This window comes from Orcinus orca, chromosome 21 (genome assembly GCF_937001465.1).
Source record: "Orcinus orca chromosome 21, mOrcOrc1.1, whole genome shotgun sequence".
Classification (NCBI taxonomy): Eukaryota; Metazoa; Chordata; class Mammalia; order Artiodactyla; family Delphinidae; genus Orcinus; species Orcinus orca.
Genome location: NC_064579.1, coordinates 12468013 through 12492875, shown reverse-complemented (window position 1 = coordinate 12492875; position 24863 = coordinate 12468013).

The window sequence follows — 24863 nt, the reverse complement described above, 5'->3', positions numbered from 1 at the left end:
CTCACCCTGGCATTAAGCCCTTACATTTGCCTGCTCCCGAGCTGCTTATTTCTCCAGAGGGAAGTATCACCTGCCCATTTGTCTGCTAACGAACTGTGTGCTCATAACAGTCAACCCACTCCAGCCCCAGAGAGGAAAGGGAAAGGAATGTTTGTGGCCAGGCTGAGCATCTAGGGCAGGGCGGGGGGTTTGGCGGGAGAAGGGGTTCTGGTTACAGTAGAGGCAAAGAGACAGCAAACAAGAAAACACCTTCTCCACCAGCCGTGCACAAAGCACCGGGGTGGGTGGTTTCCAAAGGTTATAGAAACCGGAGCCCAGAGAGGGTGACCGGCTGTTCAAGGTTACACTGCTCGAGAGGTGAGTGAGCTGCAGAACAGGGGTTCGAAGCCTAGGCTATTGGATGCCAAAGCCACAGTCTCTGGAAGCTGTCTTACGATTCACCGGCTGCCCTCGGAGCAGGACACGCACACACAGGTGCCCCAGGCTCCTGAGTAGAGTCGTCAGCTCTCCTGGCCAAAGGACTGAGTAGGACACGGTACCCCCAGGGCCCGGGGCTCAGCGTGGCTCACGAGGGAACATGCAGCCGCCACTCCTAAGGTCAGAGCAGAGGGCTGGGGCCCGTGCACTGCAGGCAGGAGGCCAGTGGGACGGGGAGACCAGAGGCGAGCCCCTGCCTTCCACACCACTGGGGAGCAGGAAGCATAACTCCTGTCCTTCCAACCCCCAGGACCTTCTGACACCACACACATATGGCTGGCTGGGAAAGGGAAACTTAGCACCGCAGGTTCTGAGCCACTTACAATAAAACATAATATGCACAAAAACAATTCTGAAAATCCATTAGTTCCTATCATTACAAATATGCATTTATCAGTAGTAAGCCCTGATCATCAGGGCTCTCATCTTAGTTTGTGGACCACGTGAGATGGTCATCCACTTAACACTGGAAAACTTAGGAGCATCAAGTTGGAATGGGGTGGACAGGGGAGCAGCATAAACAAGGAGGACACCAGGGCCTGAGGGGGTTCGAGGGACCAGGCAGACGCTCCAGATGGGAAAGTCAAGGTAGAAAGGAAAACGAGAGGCTGAAGGAACAGGCTCGCATAAAGGTTCATGGAGGAGAGGAGGAGAGGAGGAGGGGGACAGAGGAACTCCTGTCCCACAACACGGCAAGACATGTGCCTCTTTGACGCCCAAGAGCCTCTTTAGAAACGGAGGGCCACGGGTTCTCGGGTGCAGAGATGTGAGGTGATTACGCAGGTGATGCTGTCGGGGGCAGTTAGAGGTCAGCTACGGAAACAGAGATTCTCCCATTACCATGGAGAACACGTCCAGAAGCTGAAGGAAGAACTCAGAGGTTGTATTGTCCCTGGGTATGTCCCACCACCACATGTCACCCAATCAGAGCACAGGCCCCTGAGGGAGCCAGGAGCCCTGCGGCCGGCGGTGAGGCTGCATCAGCCCCGCTCCCGGGAGGCCAGCGTGCGTCCCCCCTGTGTTGGGGAGATTCTGACACAGGCTCAGATCCCAGCCTGGCCCTGCTACCCTTCTCTGCTCCCAGGTCAGTGCCTGTCCTCTAGCTCCAAGGCATGGGACGTCCGTTTCCTCTATAAACCCCTAGAACTGACATTTAGTGCCTTCTCGGGTGATTGTGGGAGAATGGGCTGGGCTACCGCTCCCGCTGTAAAATAATTTCCTAAGTGCGAATCAGTCGACAAGGGCAAAGAGGAGGAATTCTTGAAAGAGCCCGTCAAAAAAGCAAGCTGCACGGGCTTCCCTGGTGGCGCAGTGGTTGAGAGTCCGCCTGCCGATGCAGGGGACACGGGTTCGTGCCCCGGTGCGGGAAGATCCCACATGCCGCAGAGCGGCTGGGCCCGTGAGCCACGGCCACTGAGCCTGCGCGTCCGGAGCCTGTACTCCGCAACGGGAGAGGCCACAGCAGTGAGAGGCCCGCGTACCGCAAAAAAAAAAAAAAAAAAAGCAAGTTGCAAAAGAGAAGACCGTGGATCTCCCTGGATCCATCCCTGTCCTGAGTTCTTAGGATAGAAGTGTGAGAAGAAAGCATGTTCTTAACATGGGACTTTGGCCCATTTCTGGTGAGTCCACTTTAAGAAAGTGGCACATAGAAATCTAAGCTTAGCAAAATGGACACATTAGGCAATACTTAGTCACCTTCTGAAAGGATCTTTTATTCTGCACAAGCGTTTACAGCAAAATATCTTTGACACCAAACATGGTTTGAGTGAGTCCTTCCGTGCCCCAGGTATTAAGCCAGCTCTGGAATGCAAAGTAGTGCGTCCTGCTGTCAAAAAGCAGCAGAGGAAAGCCAGATATCAGCTGAGGTCACCCTGTCCATGGAGAGTTACATAGAAGTAGCTGCAACTCCCTAGGCCATGGTTGCAGGCAGCCCTATGCCCGCATCAAAGTTTCTGCATGTTTCCGAGGCTCTCTGTCTTAAAGGTTCTGGCTTGAATGGAACCCTTAGCCTCACATGCTTTCCACTCCCCCACCCTCAAGCTCTTCTCTGCCAGCAGTGGCACCGACCCACCCAAGTACACAAGTGTTATGGTCAGGGTCACACCAGCTGCTGTGGAAAGAAGTCTATAGATTAGGATTTATTTTTCTCTCAAGTAACAGTCGAATGTGAATGTTCCCAGCTAGCAGGCAGCTTTCCTCCCTGTGATAAGCCAAGGACTCTTCCCCTCTCCCAGGTTCAAGGAGACGTCTACCTCCCGTTGGCAGATGGGGTAGTGGAACAGAGAAGTACACCTGGGAACTGACACGCATCACCTTTGCTCAGCTTCCCTTGGCGACAGCCAGCCAGCCACATGGTCCCACCTAGAAGCAACAGGAGCTGAGAAATGGACTCTTGGTCGAGCAACTGATTCCCAGCAATAGCTCTGTGCTGTGGAAGGGTGAGCAGGAGTTTTATTGGGCAGTTTGCCGTCTTTGCCACAAAAACATCACCACTTTTCCTTGATTTCCCCCGTCACAGAAGGATGGCGAGTGACAGAAGCTTTTACAGAAGGTTAGCGGATGTCAAAGAGGGTGGTGGTTAGCTATGCAGATAAAACCTATTTTGAATGTGTCCCATTAAAAATGGCAAAACAGCTTCAAATTAAATTTTTGGTATATTCTTAACAATCCTTTGTCTGTCCAAGAATTTCTTACTGGGCAACTTTCATGGCAGGTCCTCCTAATCTCTTCAGTCCCCAAATTCTTACTAAGTTCTCATGTCCAGTGGTCGGGGTCAAATCTCTGTGTGTGCAGCTCGGGGCTGAGCCAGGAGTTCATCCACAACTTTACAGGTTTGCTACCTTGATCTCCCTGGAACTTTCCAGCTCCCAGGTACCACCCTTTCTGGTCCACTGGCTAGAAATCCAGAGTTTTCATCTCCCTGTTCTGTCATATTCCTCCTGTGACTGCCTCTGTTACCAGTTCTATGGTACTTAGAATTCTGTTATTTTCCCCCCCAATCTGCTTGCTATCATTTTACTTTTCCGTGTCCTCCAGGAGCTACTCAATGCATTTTCTCCAGGGATTTTTTTTAAACTGCAATCAGTGGGAGACATGGAGGTGGTGTGTGCTTAATCCATCTTTGCAAGACCCGGGAACCCACTGAAGGTTTTTAAGCAAACGGCATGTAGCTTTCTATTCCAGAAAGTTTTGTTTGGCTGGGGCAAGGAGAAGAGGTAGAGGCAGCAATGCTAGAGCAGGGACTGCAGAGACGAGGTGAGAGCCGGCAGAGCAAGCTAAGACACAGAGGCCATAAGCCAGGTCAAAGGCCACTGCAGGGGAGGGGCGAAGGAGGGAGCAAAGTCCAGCGCTACTGAGAAGTGGGTTCTACAGGCTCTGAGGGCCAAGTAGATGTAAAGATAGAGACTTATGGAAGTGTCCAGAATGGCTCCCCAGGAAGGGAAAAGGAGGAGGAACAGTCCGCTCCAGGATGTCGGTCTTTGATCAAATTCGTAGGCGGATGCTCCTTTCATAGACCAGAACAGACGGATTTGAAATCTCTCTCCACTTTCCTTCTCTACACTTCAGGACCACTGGCCTCTGTGTGATCAGCCGTGCCAAGATATCCTCCATTCTGACAAAATGTACCTGAGCCAGCTTGGAGATGTGCAAAGCTTACTACTGGCCTGGTTGTTGTTTTCAGTAGAACCAACTCAAAACTGACTTCATCTGTATAACAAGCCACCACCTTCCGCTGGGAAGCAGTCACAGGTAGAGCTATCATTCTGTATGTGTTGCATCAGTGGAACTTACTTTTCTGGAGCCCTGTTTAAGAATTTCGCCATTTGTTTCTATGTTTTGTTAGCAAAATACTATTGGGTGACATTTCAAGTATATAAAACATTTTAAGAGAAACTAAGAAAACCTTAATTTGCCTGGACTGTTCGTTAAAGAAACTAATATCAGAGAACTTAATGTAGCCGCAGATAGGATAATGCTTTCCTGATCTGTTTTTGCAGAGGTAGCTGTGTCTTTAGACACAGACCCTAAAGAGGCCACACACAGACTCACCGTGGAGATGTATTCGTGTTTCACAGGCTCCCACGTTACCTGCTAGCATATCATTCAACCTTTTAGCTCCCTACAAAGTCTGCATCCTAGCCCCATTATTTTTTCACAACTGAGAGGTGATTAATCACTCCAACTATGGACAATTTGCCCTTAACCTAGAATAAACACCTTTTCCTCTGCTGAGTATGCTTACAAAAAGAGCGTGACCCAGAACCCATTTAGCTTGGTCACAGTACCGAGACGATAAAATCCTCTTCTCGTTGTAACCATGTGCTTAACTTTGGATAGAAAAAACCCCCAAAACCCTAAAAACGGCAAGAAATTACCAAGATAAACAATACAAAGGACTGAGAATGAAAGCCCTTACACTTGAGACAGAACTGGATTATTTCTTGGAAAGGCTTTTTGAGACAGGAATCTGGGGGCACAAGGAGAAAAAGTTTCCTTTTGTGTAGCTTGCTGCAAGTGGACAGAAGAAATAAAAGGAGGGAAAGCTTTGGCAACCTGTTGCTAACAAAGCCCTTAATTTGGGCTGAAACTTCTCAGGTTTGGGAGGGTCAGAGAGCATTCTTGCAGCATGGAGAGCATCACTGCAAGACAGCGCCCACCCTCCCTGCCCCCTGGGTGGGCAATTGTTTCTCCTTTCCTGAACCTGGGATCATGCTGAGTCGGAAGGTTTTGTTTGATCAGTTGGAAAAGAAGAGCGAGTGGGGTTTCAGCCTCAGATTTTTTTGCTCATGCTCAGGCATGAGGCTGTCAGACCACTGCCACTGTGCTCCTTTTTTTTTTGTTTTGTTTTGTTTTGGTTTTGGTTTTGGTTTTGGTTTTGGTTTTGGTTTTTTGCAGTACGCTGGCCTCTCACTGCTGTGGCCTCTCCCGTTGTGGAGCACAGGCTCCGGACGCGCAGGCTCAGCGGCCATGGCTCACGGGCCCAGCCGCTGCACGGCATGTGGGATCTTCCCGGAGCGGGGCACGAACCCGTGTCCCCTGTATCGGCAGACGGACTCCCAACCACTGCGCCACCAGGGAAGCCCCACTGTGCTGCTTGATAAGAGATATCCTTTAACGGAAGGACCAGGCTTTGCGTAAAAAAAATCTACATTGCTCAGAAACTCTAGGCAATGCTTTTAATCATGTACATTTCTGCTCTATTCCTCCAGTTAAACCCTTTCTGGCATCCACATTTTATTTGTGAGGTTTACCCACTAACAGAGGCCTGCCACTGTCTGTGGGATCTGGTGATGCTGAACTGGATTTGTTCTTTGGTCAAAGTTTTCCAAAAAGGTGTGGTCAGCACAGCCTAGGCTGGAGGTTATGCAGGGAACGGGAACTGAGCTGGGGAGTCAGCCGGATCTAAGTACTTTGGAAAGCACGTGCAAGGATTTGTTAATACACTACAGTTGGTCCAGTGAAAACATTTTCAAATACCCCTGGGTGCTCATGCAAGAGCTAAGAATAGGTATAAATTCCCACATGTGAGAGAACTCAAAATAGCATCGAACAACAGACTCAGAAATATTTGGAGTAGGCCCTATCTGCCAACCTCACCAAAAGACAAGCAAAAAACTCCCAGTGGACCCTTGGCCGAGTTTCACCACTCAGACACCTTGGCTGGTTGTACCAATGAGTGGATTCCTTGTGAGATATTTTAGATTTGGTCCATTTCTTCATGAAGACTCAATGGCTGGCTCATGTCTGGATTTATCATTCAAAATGCTGTTAAAACACTTTTCCATGAAAAGACAGTAGACAGCTATAGAGGAGGTTGGTGATGAGTTTTATGAAAAGGAATTCAGATGTCCTGTGTCAGATAACTAAGGACAAGCTGAGGTGGAAGGGGACTAAAGTCAGGAGATGCATCTCAGAGCCAGAAATGTGCAACTGCCTCCGGAGGGAGAACCAGAGCCACAAAGGTGGGGTCAGCTCCTGATGAAGACGAGATTACTAGAGCAGTAAGAGCAGGAATGATGAACTAGCTAACATTGATTGAACATTTACTATATTTTATTTGTCCGAAGACCCATTGCTGAGAAGTGGCAGAGCTTCAGTTCAAACCTGGAGTCTCTGATCCAGATCCCTGGCTCTTAACCTTTAATCCACTGGCCTGGATAGTGGGGATCCTGGGTTTCCTCGGCTGGAGTGAGAGCTCTTGGCAAAATTTTGCATTTAGAATTCTAATACCAGCATGGACTTATATATACTACCAAATGTAAAATAGATAGGTAGTGGGAAGCAACCGCATAGCACAGGGAGGTCAGCTCGGTGCTTTGTGACCACCTAGAGGGGTGGGATAGGGAGGGTGGGATAGGGAAGGTGGGAGGGAGACGCAAGAGGGAGGAGATATGGGGATATATGTATAGGTATAGCTGATTCACTTTGTTATACAGCAGAAACTAATACACCATTGTAAAGCAATTATACTCCAATAAAGATGTTAAACAAAAAAAAGAAAGAAAAAATTCTGATACCAAGTGGGCCATTGCCAGGGCCATTTTGTATGAGTGTGCAGGTGTGCATTACACAACTTTGTACACATCACAGTTTAGGTCACTGCCACTCCAACTCAAGAAACTGCACAGTAGACAGACTGCCAACTGTATACTCTGGCCCTGCCATTTCTATTCCACTTTTACAAGTGAGACCCCTAAACTGGTGGAGAGACAAAGTGACCCCAAGGCCACTGGTTGTGGAGAAAAGTCAGGACTGACCTACAAAGGACATCTCTACCCTCTGGCCAACCCACTGCAATGGATTCTGCCCAGTGTCCTACACTACAGGTTCCTGCACTACAGGCTCCGCTAACAGCTGGTAAATAAGTCAAACATGTACACAGGATTCTGCGAAGAAATAAAGACAGACAAGAAGGCTTCCTCAAAAAAAACACAAAAAAACAAAAACAAAAAAGCAACAAACAAACAAAAATCTGTTCTACCACAGAGAAGCCAAAGGAAAGGGTTGGCATCAACTTGGATAAGATTCCTGAACTGCCTGCTCCCCCCAGAAACAAAGGAGAGGGGCACTATCTTGAAGCACGTGATACTCTAGAGGCAACTGATCAGTGCTATGGGAAGACCAGAAATGCTGTCATTAGGAAAATGAAACCGCTGCGTGCTTGGATTTGTGTCTCACGAGGCAACCACGAGCGCTGCTCTCCTGCTGGCAGGGCCTGACTGCAACAGCAAGGATGGCTGCGTGCTCCCGTCCCAAGGACGCGTACGAGGGCCACAGGAAGATTTCTCAGCTGCTCCCATCTCGGGTGGGTGAGCTGAGCCAGGGACGAAAGCCTCAGAGACCTAGCTTCCGCAGGCAGCTCTGGGAGCTGGGCCAACTCCTTTGACTGTCTCTGAGGAAGGCCGCGACTCTCTGAGCCCCTTAGAAACATGCAGTGAAGGCCTGGCCACTTGTTGGCATTTCAAGTGGATTCTCATTTCCCGGATGTCCTCACAGCTGGTCCAGACCCACGGAAAAAGCTGCTTTGAACAGTCATTAAAGGCAGCAGCGGATTGGGAATGGTCTCCATTAGCCCCTGGCTGCCACCAGCTTTTAGGATAGCTTGGACTAGTCTTTTCACCTCTTGGAGGGGGGGGGCAGGTCTCAGTTTCCCCATGAATAAAATGGGGGAGGGGAAGGTTAGACAAATATGTCTTTTCTATTTCAGCTCTAAATCCTTTGATTCTATGAAACAGATTGGTTTGAGAGGATGGCTGAATTGCCATCCACAGCAAAATCATTTTCATTATTATTTATTTCATGAAGCCAGGCTTCTAGAACGATGCCAATCCAACCACTGGAATCTCAGGTGAGCCCAATAAACAGATCCCTCACCCCTCGAAACAATTTGAGAAACAAACAGGAGCGTCAGATGAAAGGAGACAGAATTATCATCTCTCGTCCCAAACCCAACCCCAAATTCCTATTTCAGTTTGCACTTGAGTGCTCAGTGCACAGCCCAGTGTAGTGAAAAAACACAGGAAAAGGAGTGGAAATCTGTTCCAGACCCAGCTGTCTTACAGTAATTGACACATTCGCCAATATCCCTGTCTTACCCACTCTCACTTCTCAGAACATTGGCTCCACTATCACCACTAAATGAAGTGAACTTCCCAGGGAGCTGGAGCTTAAACTCCAGAGCCCCTCACTTGTCTGTGCCCCTACAAGTGCTGGAGACTGTAGAGTTCAAGGTGAAATGCATTTCTGTGCAAGCATTTCTCTTCCACTGCTGAAGCATATCTCAGAAGAAAGGGATGGACATTTTCAAGATTCCAGTAACTTTGGGGGGTTTCTCACTTTAAATAAATAATCACTTTTGTACCTCATTTTGTATTTGTGGTTTTATATCAATTCTTAAATTAGGTTCCCCAATTAACATAAACCTCAGGGCCACAAAGCCCAGATCTGGCCCTGGTTGTATATCTGCTCCGCTAATAACAGTTAACTGGATGAGGGAGGAAGGCTGACCCAGTCTGGGCAGAGAAAGAGAGAGGATGAGAATGGGAACTCTCAGTTTCTAAAGGTTTTAAGATCCAGGCTCCGGTCTCTTCTGAAGCCCTTTTGCACTTCCTGCCCTGAGGCCTTGGCCTTGCCTTAACCCTAACCTCTTCCCAGTGGGCTTCTCTTTCGAACAATCAAATAATCCTTGATAATCCTTATCTCTCGGTGACTTTGTGTGACTCTCTCTCTCTTTTTTTTTTTTTTTTTTGCGGTACGCGGGCCTCTCACTGTTGTGGCCTCTCCCGTTACGGAGCATAGGCTCCAGACGCTCAGGCTCAGCAGCCATGGCTCACGGGCCCAGCCGCTCCGCGGCACGTGGGATCTTCCCAGACCGGGGCACGAACCCGTGTTCCCTGCATCGGCAGGCGGACTCTCAACCACTGCGCCACCAGGAAAGCCCCGACTCTATCTCTTGATGCCTCTGTTTCCTTGTCTGTAAAATGTTGCATTTCCAAGTTTCTTTCCCAGCCCTCTGATTCTACGAAAGGCTGCTGCAAAGCAAAACAGGGTCAAGTCATGGAGACCCCTCAGAATTCCCCCAACGAGCCAGATCCAAGCCCAGAACCAAGCCACATCGGCCACGTGAACAGCCACGTGATCAGCCCCAGTCGCTGTCGTCTTGGCAGAGACTACTGTCCCTTCCTGAAACCAAGGGTGCAGAATGGAAACAGGGACCTCAGACTCCTCTGATACAAGGTCAATACTCCAACACCCAGTTCTGCAGAAGATGAGCCGGGGGCTGGCCCAGGCTGAGCTCGCCTGCAGCCACGCAGCTCCCATCCACGTGCGCTGTCACTGTGGCCGTGAGCGTATTTATAGCTCCCTGTGCCTGTCGGAAAATGACGCTCAGGCTCTTTCTTACTCCCCCCTCTTCCAGGCCCTTGAAGTAGATAGAATGCTAGTGATTATGTGCGATTTCAATTGGAGTTTCCATTGCACAGGCTCCTCGGACAATCCGTGCCTGCTTCTAACGCATGTGGCATTTCACAAGTGCCACCGTTTGCCACAAAGGAATGCTGCATGGGTGGCCGGGGAGTGTCTCTTTAGAGCTGCTGAACTACAAGGAAAAACAGAATAAACTGCAGCTGTAAGGAACTAGATTAGACAAAAGGAAAAACAAAAACAAAAACAACAACCTTCCCTCGGGTGGTAGTAAGACAGTGGTGTATATTAAAAGGGACAATGTGTTAATGAAATCTGAAGATATTTTTAGAAAGAGCAGACAGCTTCCTCCTGGGGATGGGTGTATGGTTGGTAATGCGATCCTGTTGAGAGGCCTTGGAATAGATGTGATGAAATCTCGGCGTCCCTTCCAGGCCTAGGCTGACGACACGGTCCCTCTGCCCATATAACTGCCTGAAGAGGCCCACACTTTAGCTATAACTGTAACTTGGCTCTTTCCCATCCAGTCCTCACTACCATCCCACTTCACTACCAATCCCTACCCTCATTAAGGGTAGGTGAGGCTTAACAGGAAGAGTCTGGATGCTACGAACAAATGTGGGTGAATGTCTTCCAGAGGCTGAACTGACTGCTGCCTGATACCTGAGGCTCCCTGGCCCCGGTTCCTCATTCACCCACCCTCCCTAACTGTGTGAACCATCCTTAAAGGTGCCCTCAGATGAACAGCAAACAGAAGCTTCCAGAAAAGCAGTTCTTCCCACCATAGGGAGTAGGAAACCTCTGACCAGTAGAGCCAGTGGACCAATAGATAAATCAACCTCAGGTCTCAGAATCCTGAGGAAACTTGACCCGTATGCTCAACACCCATGCTGGTTCTGGCTTCACTCATGAAGCAGCAGCTCATTCCGTTGGCCTCTTGTGGATGTCTGCATCTTAAAGGGCTTTTGGTCGAAGCAGAGGACGTGGACGAAGTTTTGCTCGTCACTGTGTATCCCCAGCACCAATCACCATGCTTGGCACACACTAACACTCAAAAAATTGTCCAAGGAATAACAAAAAGAAATGTATCAATTAGGTGATTAGTCAGTAAATTATGTTTTCTCGGATTCCTTCTGATTTTCATATTATATTATTAGTTCTTTATTTAATAATTAATTGTTGTATTAATCGCAGTAAATAGCCTGTCATATAAGGCAGTTTTTTTTCTTCTATTTGCATTAAACTTACTCTGCCCAAGATTTAAATCATTTCCCTTTATGGAAAATAAGATTTAGGACAATTCTGTGAACTAGTCTAGGTTCATATTTTTTATTCAAGATGACTGGGGAGTCATACTTGTATCTAAAAATAATGACAGCCCATTGGCAGAAATGAGGAGCCAGAGGAGGTAACTGCGAAACAGGAGTGTACCCCAGGGAAGGCTCTGGAATAGGACCAGGAGGGCAGGCGCTAGTGCCAGCTCTGCCTTTATCCAGCAGCTTGCCCAGGAGGAAATCATTTTCTTCCCTGGACCCTGGTTTATTCATCTGGGAGATGAGACAGTTGTTCTCAGTGGGGAACCTTCTGCCTTCAGCATGTGATATGATTCATGAGAATGATCGTCCCCCTTCCTGCCATCTCCCTGTAAAACCAGAATTCTCCTCGCGAGGAGAAGGTCAGAGCCAGAGGTCTGTCCTTCTCTCTGGCTAAAGTTTTTTTCAGGTAGCTCTTGACCTGCCACTTGTAAAGGGAATGTACTGAGAAATATCACACTTAGGGTACATCTTTATCATTCTGCCTGACACTCATTTTTCCATAACCAGGAGGGAGAAGACTGTCTAATTCATTTATAGAAACAATTTAATTTAGAAGAGCAGGTGCCATATTCTGGCCATGAGCTGTAAGGAAACCTCAGGGTCAGAGGCCAGAACTCATGCTCCAGGTCCTCCACTGACTGGCTGTGAGCTTTGGGCGTGATTTAACAGATAGATAGATAGATACCTGCATACATACATACATACATGTAGAGCTAAAAATGGATAGATAGATCTAACTGGCTTACTTCATAGGGTGATCATGAAAACCATATAAGACATCATTTGTGTAAACAATTTGAAAACTTTAAAGTACCATAAACATCGGTTTTCAGATGCCCAAAATATGCCCCCAAGGAATAAGGGCATATATTGGTGTAATGTCATAGATATTACACTTCCAGCGGCGCCACTTGCTACCAACTCCCAACAGACCAAGATGTTAGCTGCTCAATGCCTCCTTCTCTGCCACAGTCCGAGGTCACAGCCTTCCAAAAATCCTAGACCTTCCCAAGTGCTCATCCGAAAATTTCAGGATTACTTAGTGAAGAAGTCGCAGTTCACCTTGCCGGGTGATAAAGGATTTAAGCGGAAAATGATAATACCATCAACAAATAAATACCAATAACAAATCGATAAAAGTATGTTAGAGATCTTCTCATTCAGAGTAAACAGACTGAAAAAATAATATTTACCCAAGAAAATACGCTTGCTGCTCCAGGTAATAATTTTTTCAGCACTATCAGAGACATTCTTCCAAGCCAACTAATGCTCAAAAATAGAATGGAAAGCCTTGTATATGTGGTTAGTTGACTTTCCACAAAGGTGTCAAGACCATTCAATGGGGAAAGGTCAGCCTTTTCAACAAATAGTGCTAGGAAAACTGGATATCCACATGTAAAAGAATGAATTTGGGTTCTTACCTTAAACCATATACAAAAATTAACTCAAAATGGAACAAAGAACTAAAACAATAAAACTCTTAGAAGCAAACATGGGATAAAAGTTTCGCGACATTGCATTTGGCAATGATTTATTGGATATGATACCGGAAGCACAGGCAGCAAAAATAGATGAATTAGACTTCATCAAAATTAAAAGCTTTTGTGTATCACTATCAAGAAAGTGAAAAGGAAACCCACAGAATGGGAAAAATATTTGCAAATCATGTATCAGATAAGTAATTAATATCCAGAATATACAAAGAATTCCTGCTGCTCAAAAACAAAAACACCCAATTTAAAAATGAACAAAGGACTTGACTAGACATTTCTTCAGAAAGGTATACAAAGGGCCAATGAAAAGGACATGAACACGTGCTCAACATCACTAGCCATGAGGGAAATGCAAATCAAAACCGCAATGAGATACCACTTCACACCTATTAGGATGGCCATTATAAAAACAAAACAAAACAAACATTGTAAATCAACGATACTCCAATTAAAAAATTTAACAAACCAAAATAAATTAATTAAAATTAATAAAAATAAAATAAAATAAAAAGTGGAAATAACAAGTGTTGGTGAGGATGTGGAGAAAGTGGACCCCTTACACTTTGCTGATAGGACTATAAACTGGTGCAGCCACTATGGAAAACACTTTGGCTGTTACTCAGAAAACTAAACACAGAATTACTACATGATCCAGCAATTCCACTTGTAGGTATGTACCTAAAAGAACTGAAAGAAGGGACTCAAACATACAGCAGTGTTCATAGCAGTATTATTTACCATAGCCAAAAGGTAGAAACAACCCAAATGTCCATCAACAGATGAATGGATAAACAAAATGTGATATATACAATGGAATGTTATTCAGCCTTAAAAAGGAATGACATTGTGACACATGCTACAACATGGGTGAACACTGAAGACATTAAGTTAAATGTCAGGTACAAAAGGACAAATATTAGGTAAATCCACTTATCTCAGCACCTAGAATGGGCAAATTCAAAAAGACAGAAAGTAGAACAGAGATTACCAGTGTCTGGGTGGGAGGAGGGAATGGGAACTTACTGTTTCTGGGTGCACAGCCTGTTTGGGATGATGAAAAGCTCTAGAGATGGATGTTGGTGATGGTTGCAGAACATTGCGAACGTACTTAATACCACCAAATTGTACACTTAAAAATGTTTAAAATGGTAAATATTATGTATATTTTACCACAACTAGAAAAAAAAATGGAATGGAGGTCCCTGACATCATGGAAAATTGTTCTTCTGTCATTTTTTATAGATAGTGGGTATGTTCTATTTACTTAAGGGTCTTAAAACCCAGGAGGAGAAGGCGAAATTGATGGAAAAGAGCCCGCGCCTGAATTTCCCTGTGCTCCCTGCAGCCCTCGCTCACGCTCATTAATCTAAGGTTCTCAGCCTTCTTATTCAGTCAGCCTTCTTATTCAGTCAGCCTTCTTATTCCCCCCCTTTCAAATACTTTTCAGGGTGGCAAAAAAGATGTCAAGCCTCAGCACCCTCACATCTCCAGGAGAATGAGATGTCACCTCAGCCTGCAGCCATTGTCCAAATCTGCACATCAAACAGCAAAGCAGAGAATGGATGCAATGCGTTGAATAAGGCTGGAATCTGCAGCCTGTTCAGTCTAAAGGACATTCTTTTGGAGCTGGGGGAGTAGATAGACAGCTCAGGGAGAGAAGCAAGAATGTGAACACTAAGAACTCCAATAATGGCCCTTTCCCTCTGCCTTGCCCCAAGAGAGATCTACAAAACACACAGGTTCAAATGGGACAGATTAAGAAAGGTAGGACTGGGGAGGTTAAGAGTGAGGGCTCTGGGGTCAAAGAGACTGGCTGCAAATCCTCACTCTACCACTCACACCCCACGAGACCACAAGTTGACTCACCTCATTGTGCATTTCTTTCTCTATATGGACAGAGAATATCCTACTATAGAACCTAACTTACTGGATGGCTGTGAAGATTTTGAAGTATTAACTGATGTCAGCTATTATTATCAAAGAACACAGTAAAAATCCAAAGCTATAACTAAGAGTCACAGTACTGAGCCAACAGAAGAAAAGATTGCTTTGGGGGTATATTGTGTACACATAAGCGCATATTGTGTCTATGTATACGATTTGCTTATAACTTTCTAGGCAGAGTCATGTGAATATTAGCCTGAAACCCTCTCCCAAGCTGCTTCCTGACTTCTACCTGTAATGTCCCTCCAAAACAAAGTTTCTTGGCAGGCAGAAAGGGTCAATGATTTTCAAATCAGAGATGGTGGAGTGTGCTTTTTCCTTGTCAGTCTCCCTAAGTGATGGAAACAAAGCTGCATCTAAGCTAGCCGAGCTCAAGTTACAGGAGCTGGAGCTGACTGGCTCTTCCTAGCTATTCTCCATCCTCCTCTCATGGTGTGGCAGGTACCACATGCCACCTTGATTAGAGCTTCGTTGGACTCTTCTTTCACGTTTCTATGTCTCATGCCTGACACCGAGATAACATACGTACTTGTCTCCTTTCCTGGGTGGGCAGAATCAGGTTTATGCCCCTTTTCCAGAAGTCTCTTCTTTGTTAGGGTACCACCCTACCTCTTCTACAGAGGGCGTGTGTATCCCTCTGTCTGTTTCCTTGATCAAGGCAACTGAAACTTCATACAATAACCAAAGTCTCATCAACTGCTAGCAAAGAGGCTAGAGTTTCCTTAGTAATACTGAGCAATCTAGTGTTCCTCAAGGGCCAGGAAGTCTATGATCAAAAAAAAAAAAAAAGTAACTAGGAATCATTAATATTCATTAGAATTATATGGAGAAAAGATAAGGAAAAATGGAGAGAAGACAGGTATAAAGAAGGCACGTGTTTCACGACAATGGAGTAACCCACAAAGCTACACTATCTCACAGAACACCATTTGTCACCATCTATCTCAAAGGAAAGAAGAAATCTAAGTCTGGATGCTAACAGTTGTACCAGCAATAATTCTCATCCTCCAACTCAGGAGCAGAGCTTCCATTCTCCATGGCAGAACGATAGCCATAGCAGATATAGGCAGGGCTACATTCCAGACTCCCACCAACAATAGGATGATTCTCAACATCTGTGATCATGACCATGGCAGACCCAAGAGACCTGACAGCTTCATGACAAGCTTCCGCCTTCAGAGAATGGCATCAGTCTGGGGGACATAATGCTGCAAACCATGAAGAACTAAGTGTTTAGCCTTTACTTGCCTCACTGAACTCAGTGATGTTTTTTGTAATTAACAAGAGCTATCTTTATTTAGGTTTCCTTTCCTTCCCCCATCATGTGTGTACAGGGATCTGATAGGGAGGGAAGAGAGGATGGATGTGAGAAAAGCATTAAGCAGAGGAGGGCATGCTATCTGAGAATTCAGTGCTATGCAAGAAAAATATGATCGAGAGAAAACTGTTTCTTCTAAATTTTTCCATTTGCTTACCCTTCCTTGTCACGTAGACTTCCAAGAGTTAGAACCTTAGTTTCAAAATCCTCCGGTTAGAACCTTAGTTTCAAAACTGCTCATATTCAATTGACGAACATGGTCCAGTGGTTTGTAAAAAGGAAAACTAAATATTTTAAAGACACCAAAGCATCCCCAATTATAATTAAAATATCAAGGGGCATTCTTTTGGAACTTAACAAAGCAGTTCTAAAGTTCATGGGCAAAAATAAATGTGTAAGGGACTTCCCTGGTGGTCCAGGGGGTAGGACTCCATGCTCCAAATGCAGGGGTCCCGGGTTCGATCCCTGGTCGGGGAACTACATCCCTCATGCATGCCACAACTAAGAGTTTGCATGCCACAACTAAGAGTTCGCATGCCGCAACTATGAAGTCCGCATGCCGCAGTGAAGATCCTGTGTGCCGCAACTAAGACCCAGTGCAGCCAAAATAAATAAATAAATAAAATAAATGTGTAAGTATACTGAAGAAAATTTTGACAAAATAAAAGCAACGAGGGACCACTAGCCCTATCAGGCATTAAAATATATTTTAAAGTTATAAGATGTAAAACAATGTGGTACTGACTCTAGAACTGACAAGTCAGTTGAAAAGAGACACATTAGATGTAAATTTTAATGTATAAAATTTAATTAATTTAAAAGATACTATCAAAAATCTGTAGGGAAAGGTAGGATTGCTCAACACATGGTTTTGATGCAACTGGTTAAGTTTTCATAAAAACTTGCTCTAAGTCTCCTTTCCTCAAATCTCCCCAGTTCTGAGTTTCCCAGGATTATGTCACCAGGGCTTGGGAACTGTCATCTTGCTTTCCTCCACTCTGGTCCTCTCATCCCAGTCTCCCACTATTGTCTCTGCTGCATGTGACCTCCCTGAGATCACAGTTCCAATGAGCATCATTATCCTCCACTCCTGGCTCCACTCACAGGAGTGAGGACCACTCCCCCCTCCCATTCACTTCTTAGGCCAAAGTCTGATCACAGCCCTCCTTAACTCCCACAGCACATCCAGGACCAGGACATGTTTAAAGATTTGAAGTTAATAATAAAGAAATCTTCAGTGGTTGACAGGGGAGAGAGGGATGAACAGGGATTTTTAGGGCAGTGAAACTATTCTGTATGATGCTATAATGGTGGATACAAGTCATATATTTGTCAAAACCCATAGAATGTACTGTTAAAGAAAAAATTATTCTAGCACTTGTTAAAATGGTAAGGAAGACTTTATTCAGGATTATTACAACAAGTGTCAAGACTACCACAACAGGGGAGAGAGATCAGGCTCAACTCCAAATACAAAAAAGACAGCTGGGGATTTATAGTCAATGAGCAGAGGGAGGGGGGCAGTGGATGGAAAATTACTAAGAGGAGACATCAAAGGTAGAGATTCTTATTGATTTGGCTTAACAAGATTCTTGATGAAGGCAGGCCAGGGTGATCAGATGGATATCAAGGGTAGGATATGAGGAATCTGATTAAATATCAAGGGCAATCAGATATCAAGAGTGGGGGATTCTTGCTAAACTAATTTATCAGGATTCTTACTAAGACTGAATGACAGAGGCTCGGCAAGGACAGGACAAGGGCCAAGGTCAAAGTCTCGTCAGGAAGGGGGCTCCTCTGAGCTAAACTAAAGTTTGGTCAAGGAGAGAGTCTCTGTCAGTGCAACACCAAGACTGAACCCTGATGTAAACTATGGACTTTGGGTGATAATGATGTGTCAATGTGAATTCATCAACTGTAACAAATGTACCACCATGGTGTGGGATGGTGATAGTGGGGAATTTTGTGCATGTGTGGGAACAGAGAGTATATGGGAACTAGCTGTACTTTCTGCCCAGTTCTGCTGGGAATCAAAAACTGCTCAAAAAATAAAGTCTATTAAAAATTTTTAATTAAAAAGGAAATGTGAAATTGAATAACTCCTATGTCACAGGCAGCAGGACCATTCCTGGGCCCTTCATAGGCGAGAAGTTTACAGTTAGGTTACCAGCTATGGCACCCAGCTGATCCCTGGGAGACTCGGTCATCTTTGCCACGCCAAACAATGGGAGTGGCGGCTGTTCCATGCAGGTCCCCCCTGTCCTATCATCTCTCTTTACTTCTCCTCTCTTCTTGTGTGGACACTGTGGATTGTACACAAGAACCACTCACAAACCCCTCCCACTTGCTGTATTAAGAAGCAGTAGGGAGGGCATTCTGGGAATGCTTTTAAAGGCAGCAGACTGAGCTGGTACACCGCCTTCAGCCTATTCCCCCTTTTCCATTCAGCATGCCTGGAATGTGGACATAATGTCTAATGCAGCCATCTTGTGACTCTGAGGGTGAAAGCCACAAGCCAAGGATAGCAGAGTGAAAAGAGAGAAGGAGGTTGGGATATTGATGTCATTGTGGACCCTAGATTGCCTGTCTCCAAATGAGTTTTGCTTGAAACAAATAAATCCCTTATTTGTGTAAGCCCCTGATAGTTGGGTTTTTGTTACTTCCAGCCAAACATAATGTCAATTGATAAACTTCTCTACTCCCCAAACAGGCACAAGAGATAGATTGGCCATCCTACTGCATAAACAAATGTCCAACTGGGATTCAGGGGCCTCTAATTTTTTAATATGATTTTTAAGTGTAAAAGCATTTTCTCTCTACACAGCAGTTCCCACTAAGTCAGAACTCATGACTGCAACGATTCTCTCCTCTTCCTCCTCTCCAGGGTTCTACCTTATAGACAGGGAGTAGTAGGAAAGGGTGTTAATTGTGGTAGGATTTATTATGCAATTTCTGAGCCATTAAAAATTGATTTTTAAATATTTAAGAACAAAGAAAGCAAGATATTTCTTCTAAATAAAGACTATTAAGTAACCATAGTTTAGACTAGTGATGATCTGTCTATTCTAAAAGTGATCTTTTTAACATATAAACCAGTTCACTCCTCTACTCAAAAACCTCCTGTGTCAAAAAAACAAACAATCCAATCAAAAAATGGGCGGAAGACCTAAATAGACATTTCTCCAAAGAAGACATACAGATGGCCAACAAACACATGAAAAGATGCTCAACATCACTAGTTATTTGAGAAATGCAAATCAAAACTACAATGAGGTATTACTTCACACTGGTCAGAATGGCCAACATCAAAAAAATCTACAAACAATAAATGCTGGAGAGGGTGTGGAAAAAAGGGAACCCTCATACACTGTGGGTGGGAATGTAAATTGATACAGACACTATGGAAAACAGTATGGAGGTTCCTTAAAAAACTAAAATTAGAACTACCGTATGACCTAACAATCCCACTACTGGGCATATACCCAGAGAAAACCATAATTCAAAAAAACACATGCACCCCAACGTTCATAGCAGCACTATTTACAATAGCCAGGACATGGAAACAACCTAAATGGCCATCAACAGAGGAATGGATAAAGAAGATGTGGTACATATATACAATGGAATATTACTCAGCCATAAAAAGGAATGGAATTGGGTCATTTGTAGAGACGTGGATGGACCTAGATAGTGTCATACAGAATGAAGTAAGTCAGAAAGAGAAAAGCAAATATCATATAATAATGCATATATGTGGAATCTAGAAAAATGGTATAGATGATCTTATTTGCAAAGCAGAAATAGAGACACAGACGTAGAGAACAAATGTATGGATACTAAGGGGGAAGCAGGTGGGGTGGGAGGAATTGGGAGACTGGGATTTACACATATACATTATTGATACTATGTATAAAATAGACAACTGATGGGAACATCTATACAGCACAGGGAACTCTACTTAATGCACTGTGGTAACCTAAATGGGAGGAAAGTCCAAAAGGGAGGGGATATCTGTATGTGTATGGCTGATTCATTTTGTTGTGCAGTGGAGGCTAACACAACATTGTAAAGCAACCATATTTCAATAAAAATAAATAATAATAATTTTTAAAACCCTCCTATGGTTGGTTGTATTACTTCCTTGCCCATTGATATTGGGCTTGGGCAAATGACTTGCTTTGGCCAGTGGGATGTGAGCAGATATGATACAAGCAGAGGTTTTCAGCATGCTTGCTAGTTTGGCTTTTCCTCTTACCTTCCTGCTATCTGTCATAAGACCATGCTCTGGCAGCTACTATCTCAAAATGAAGAAGCAGTTGAAGCAGTCAAGAATCCAATCTGCAGCTTGAAGCACAGCCTCCACAACAGACCCACAGATACACGAGTGAAAAATAAAATTTATTCTTATAAACCATTGAAAAGTTGGGATTGCTTGTTATGCAGCATTAGGCAGTGATAGCTGACCAATACACTTCCAATGGCTTTCCAGCTCACACTAAGTAAAATGTCAAAGTCATCCAAGTGATTTAAAAGAATCCTCATATTCTGGATCCTTTTACATTTCTGACTCCATCTTCAACTACTTACCTCCTTTCTTACTCTGCTCCAGATACGCCAGACTCCCTGTTTTTCCTCTAACATGCCAGACTTGTTTCTCCCTTAGAACTTTGCACCTGCTGTTTCTCCTGCCTGGAACTCTTTCACCAAATTCCTGCCCGGCTCATTTGTTAATTTCCCTCAGATCTGTAAGAAATTCATCTCCAGGCAGACTTATCTGACCATCTGATTTCTGATTTTAAACTGCATTCCCCAGTACTCCTTCACCCCTTCCTTGCTTTACTTTTCTATGTAGCACTTATCATCATCTATCTGTCCTCTTCCTGCCACCTCTCTGTTTTATGCACTGTAGTACTCCCAGAGTCTAGCTAGAGCACTGCTTGGCACATAGTAGGCATTTCATAATTATTCATAAATGAACAGATAAATTAATGTATTAAAGTCTCAACATAAATATACACAAATAAAATATTATTACTCAGTAAAACAAATATTAAATTTTCATTATATAAATAAAAATGTATAGATGATATTTAATGAAAGAAAAAGTCTAGATGATTAGGAAAAGAAATACGGATGACCCTCATTTGAAATTAAAGGATTAAGAATTAATATTACAGAAAACTACTCTTTCTCCTTTCAAATAAGCAAATGTCTTAAAGAACTGTAATATTCTTGTTGGTAAGAATTCTCTTTTGCTGGTCCAGGTATTCTCTTACACTGAAGGTGGAAATATGTAGGGATTCATCTTTTGGGGAAAGCAACCAAATATCTTTAAAGTTCACATTTGTGGTTCAGTAATTTCCCATCTAGGAATATTTCCCAAAGAAGAAATTAGTGCTTGAGGCAAGGAATTATGTACCAAAAATTCCTTATAGCATTATTTGTAGTGATAAAACATTTAGAAACAACTTAAGCAATCCACAATGGGAGAACAGTTAAATGAATCATAGTATGTTCATAGTTTAGTATATGACATTTGCAAATATTATTTAATGATATGAGAAATTGCTCACACATTATATTAAGTAAAAAAGGCAGAACACAAAATTGCATACATAGTATATCCCAATTATGTAAAAATATATGTGAAAGTGGAACGTCTAGAAGGAAATCAGTACATGAAAATGTCAACAGTGGTCATCTCTGACATGGAATTATGAATGAGTTTTTACTCTTTTACATACTTTCCTGCATTTTCAAGACTTTCTAGGATGATCACATATTGCTATTACAAATATATTTCTTTTAACATAAAAGGGAATGAGATGCAAATTTGAGACCAACCTCTCTGGTAACAGAAAGTACACCCACAGTATCAGGAAATGATGCTGCAGAATGCCAGAGCCTTTCTTGACCATATTTGGGAAGGAAAATATTTGAATCCAAAGATGGTGCAAGGCAAGAAGATGGAGAGAGAAGAAGAGATAAAGTCTCTGTTGGTTTCCATTTTCATATGTTTCATACAGCACTAGTTTGTAGCTCCTTCAAGACAGAGACATACCTTCTCTTTTAGTGACCTGCAGATCCAACCTAGGCTTGGCACACTGCATGAGGAACACAGAAGGGGACTGAAATGCAGGCGAGGAAACAGAGAAACTATACTGGGGGGCAGCAAATTGGAGGCATGGAACATACAGAAAGATGGGAGTTAGGCCACGGAGAAATAGAAATAGAAGATATAATACAAAGGAAGAAGAGGCCTAAGAGAATGGAGGGAGAGAAGAGAATGGAGGGAGTGAGGAGTGGGGTGAAGACAAGTGCCGACATGACGCTCTGTGATGACCACATTCTAGTCCATCCTCTAGGAAGGCTCTGGGCTAATGCAATCTAGAGTTGACCGCAAAGGGGAAGTTCTCACTGGTTTTGCATCAGCCCCAGATGATTCCCGAGAAGATCACAACCAGCCACTGCGGGAGTCCTTGACCTTGCAGCCAAGTCTGCTCAGCAGCTGGATCACACCCAGCACCGAGTGACTCACCAGCCACCGGATAATTTGGAAAAACACAGAGACACCAAAGACTTGCTTGCACTCACTTACAGCATCCAAGGCCCATTATGGTCCCACTCTGGTTAAGAAAGGTGGGGGGAGTAGATAAATGAGTGGTGAGAGACCATAAATGATAAAGCAGGGGCATAAGAAGTTGCAAAAGTAGGTCACCCCAAAGGGCAATCTCAGCTTCTCTGTTCCCCTTGGTGCAAAGAAGGCACATTTTTACCTAGAACGAGGGTGTGGTGTGGAGCAAAGAAATGCGGCTGTCGGTCAAGCAGGCGTGCTGCATCATTTCCTGCCTCAACACCTCCACAGGCCCCCATGGCCGCCACCCCTCCTCTGGCTGCCAGGTGACCAAGCCTGGCCTGTGTGTGCTTCACAGTTCTCTTCCCCAGTTCCCCCAACACGTGTAGACATTCCCTGAGCAGGAAACCCTGAGTCGAGCTCAACACTCTTCCTTCTCCCTTCCAGCAGCTTTTCAGGGGGTTAGGACCATGGGATGCTGACTTGGGACGGTGAGCATCTTCTCTCTTTTCTGGGATAGAGAGTAAAGAAGTCACCCCAGAAACTTAAGAGAGCTCAAGGGAGAGGCCTCAATTTCCAAGCATAAGCTGCTGAAAGAGTTTCAAAATCTGCCAAAGAACTGGGGCAAGATGACCAATGACGTGAGAGCTCAAAGACCCCGGGACGCTCTATTAGGTGAGCAGGTCCCAACTCCTCACTGGGCACTGCTTGGCAAACCATCACCAACAGGGGAGACCTGGTCAAAACATCACAGGTCACGGTTATTACTGAGGATCGGACCTGACACTCAACCAGAGGTTCAGAAACACATTTGCCGTCGTTCTCCTCTGGAAATGGTGGCCCACATTCTCAAAATGATGATCAGTGGTAACAGCAGACATCTGCCCTTGACAAGCATGGTGTTGGTGTGCCCAGCTCCCCACATAGCACAATCCAACACGAGCTTCCTGGCTGTGGATTTGGGGGAGTCACTTAAGCTGTCTGAGATTCGCTTCACAACCTCATCTGGTAAATCTGAGAATTAATTTAAGGCATCTAGCACAAAACAGAAACTCAGAAATGGCTGTTGTTGTCATTAAGGTGCTGTTTTAAGTGCTTAAGGGTACAAATATGGGTAAGATATTTCCTTCTTTTAAAATCTACAATGCAAAGTATAAAATAAATAAGCTACAAGGATATATTGTACAACATGGGGAATATAGCCAACATGTTACATAATTATCAATGGAACATAACCTTTAAAAATTGTGAATCACTGTGTTGTACACCTGAAACATATAATATTGTACATCAACTATATTGCAATTAAAAAATAAAATCTAAAATCCAAAGAGAAAGAATAAAATGGATGCACAACAACTATCACACAAGACAGGTTTATGAGAAAGGTGTAAATTTCTGTGCAAATCCAGAAGGGGTTAAGATCACAGGTCATAAAGTTCAAGTACGGGAAGGGTAGAGATGCGATTAGGAGGGTGTTCTGGGGCCAGGCTGTGGAAAGCCCAAATGCCAGGCCAAGGAGCTCGCGCTTAATTCAGTGGTCAGCAGGGAGTCATTGGAGGCTGTTGAGCAGGAGAGTTGCTTTCCTTACAGCTGTGCCAGGCTAAATTAAGCATAAACAGTACTTTATAATTGGAAAGGGAAGGCCCCGAAATAGCTCTTGACTGAGAAACAGGCATAGGGAAAGGTAATGAGAAGCACAGGCTCTGATCAAAGCAGAGAGGTTAATTAAATTTCTAATTATTGTGAAAGGCCATTAAAAAACCCTAGTTCACTAGGGATAACTGCTCTGGAGGGGCTTGAAAGAATAACCTTAACCCTTGGGTAGCTGCAACTCAGGGGGACATTTGCTTTTCCATGGAGGAGAAATGTTTGAGGTACTGAGTAAACGGTAAGTACACATGCACATTTGTTCTCTGTAAATCACACCCCTCTCCCACCCAGAATCCATGTATCCACGTATGGGACTCGCCAAAAGGAATCTACACAGAAAATGATGGGTCTCTAATTTGACCCCCAATCCATACAGCAGGTGCTGAGACAACTCAACTTGTTCTGTACTGCCAAGGTTTTAAAATGTATTCCTATTATGAAGTATTCCATTATTATTTGAATAATTAGTAATTTATCAATAGGTCATTTTCACCATTGACCACTGGGGATTAGCAGACAGCTGAATATTGACATCAATGGTGGAACTGACACCACTAAATTCCATCATCACCTTGAATCACCCTTGCGTATGCAGCATAGTAATCGATGTTGAAAAAGAACAATGCTACCACCTTAGTATTGTACATTACTTTGTGGTTTAAAAG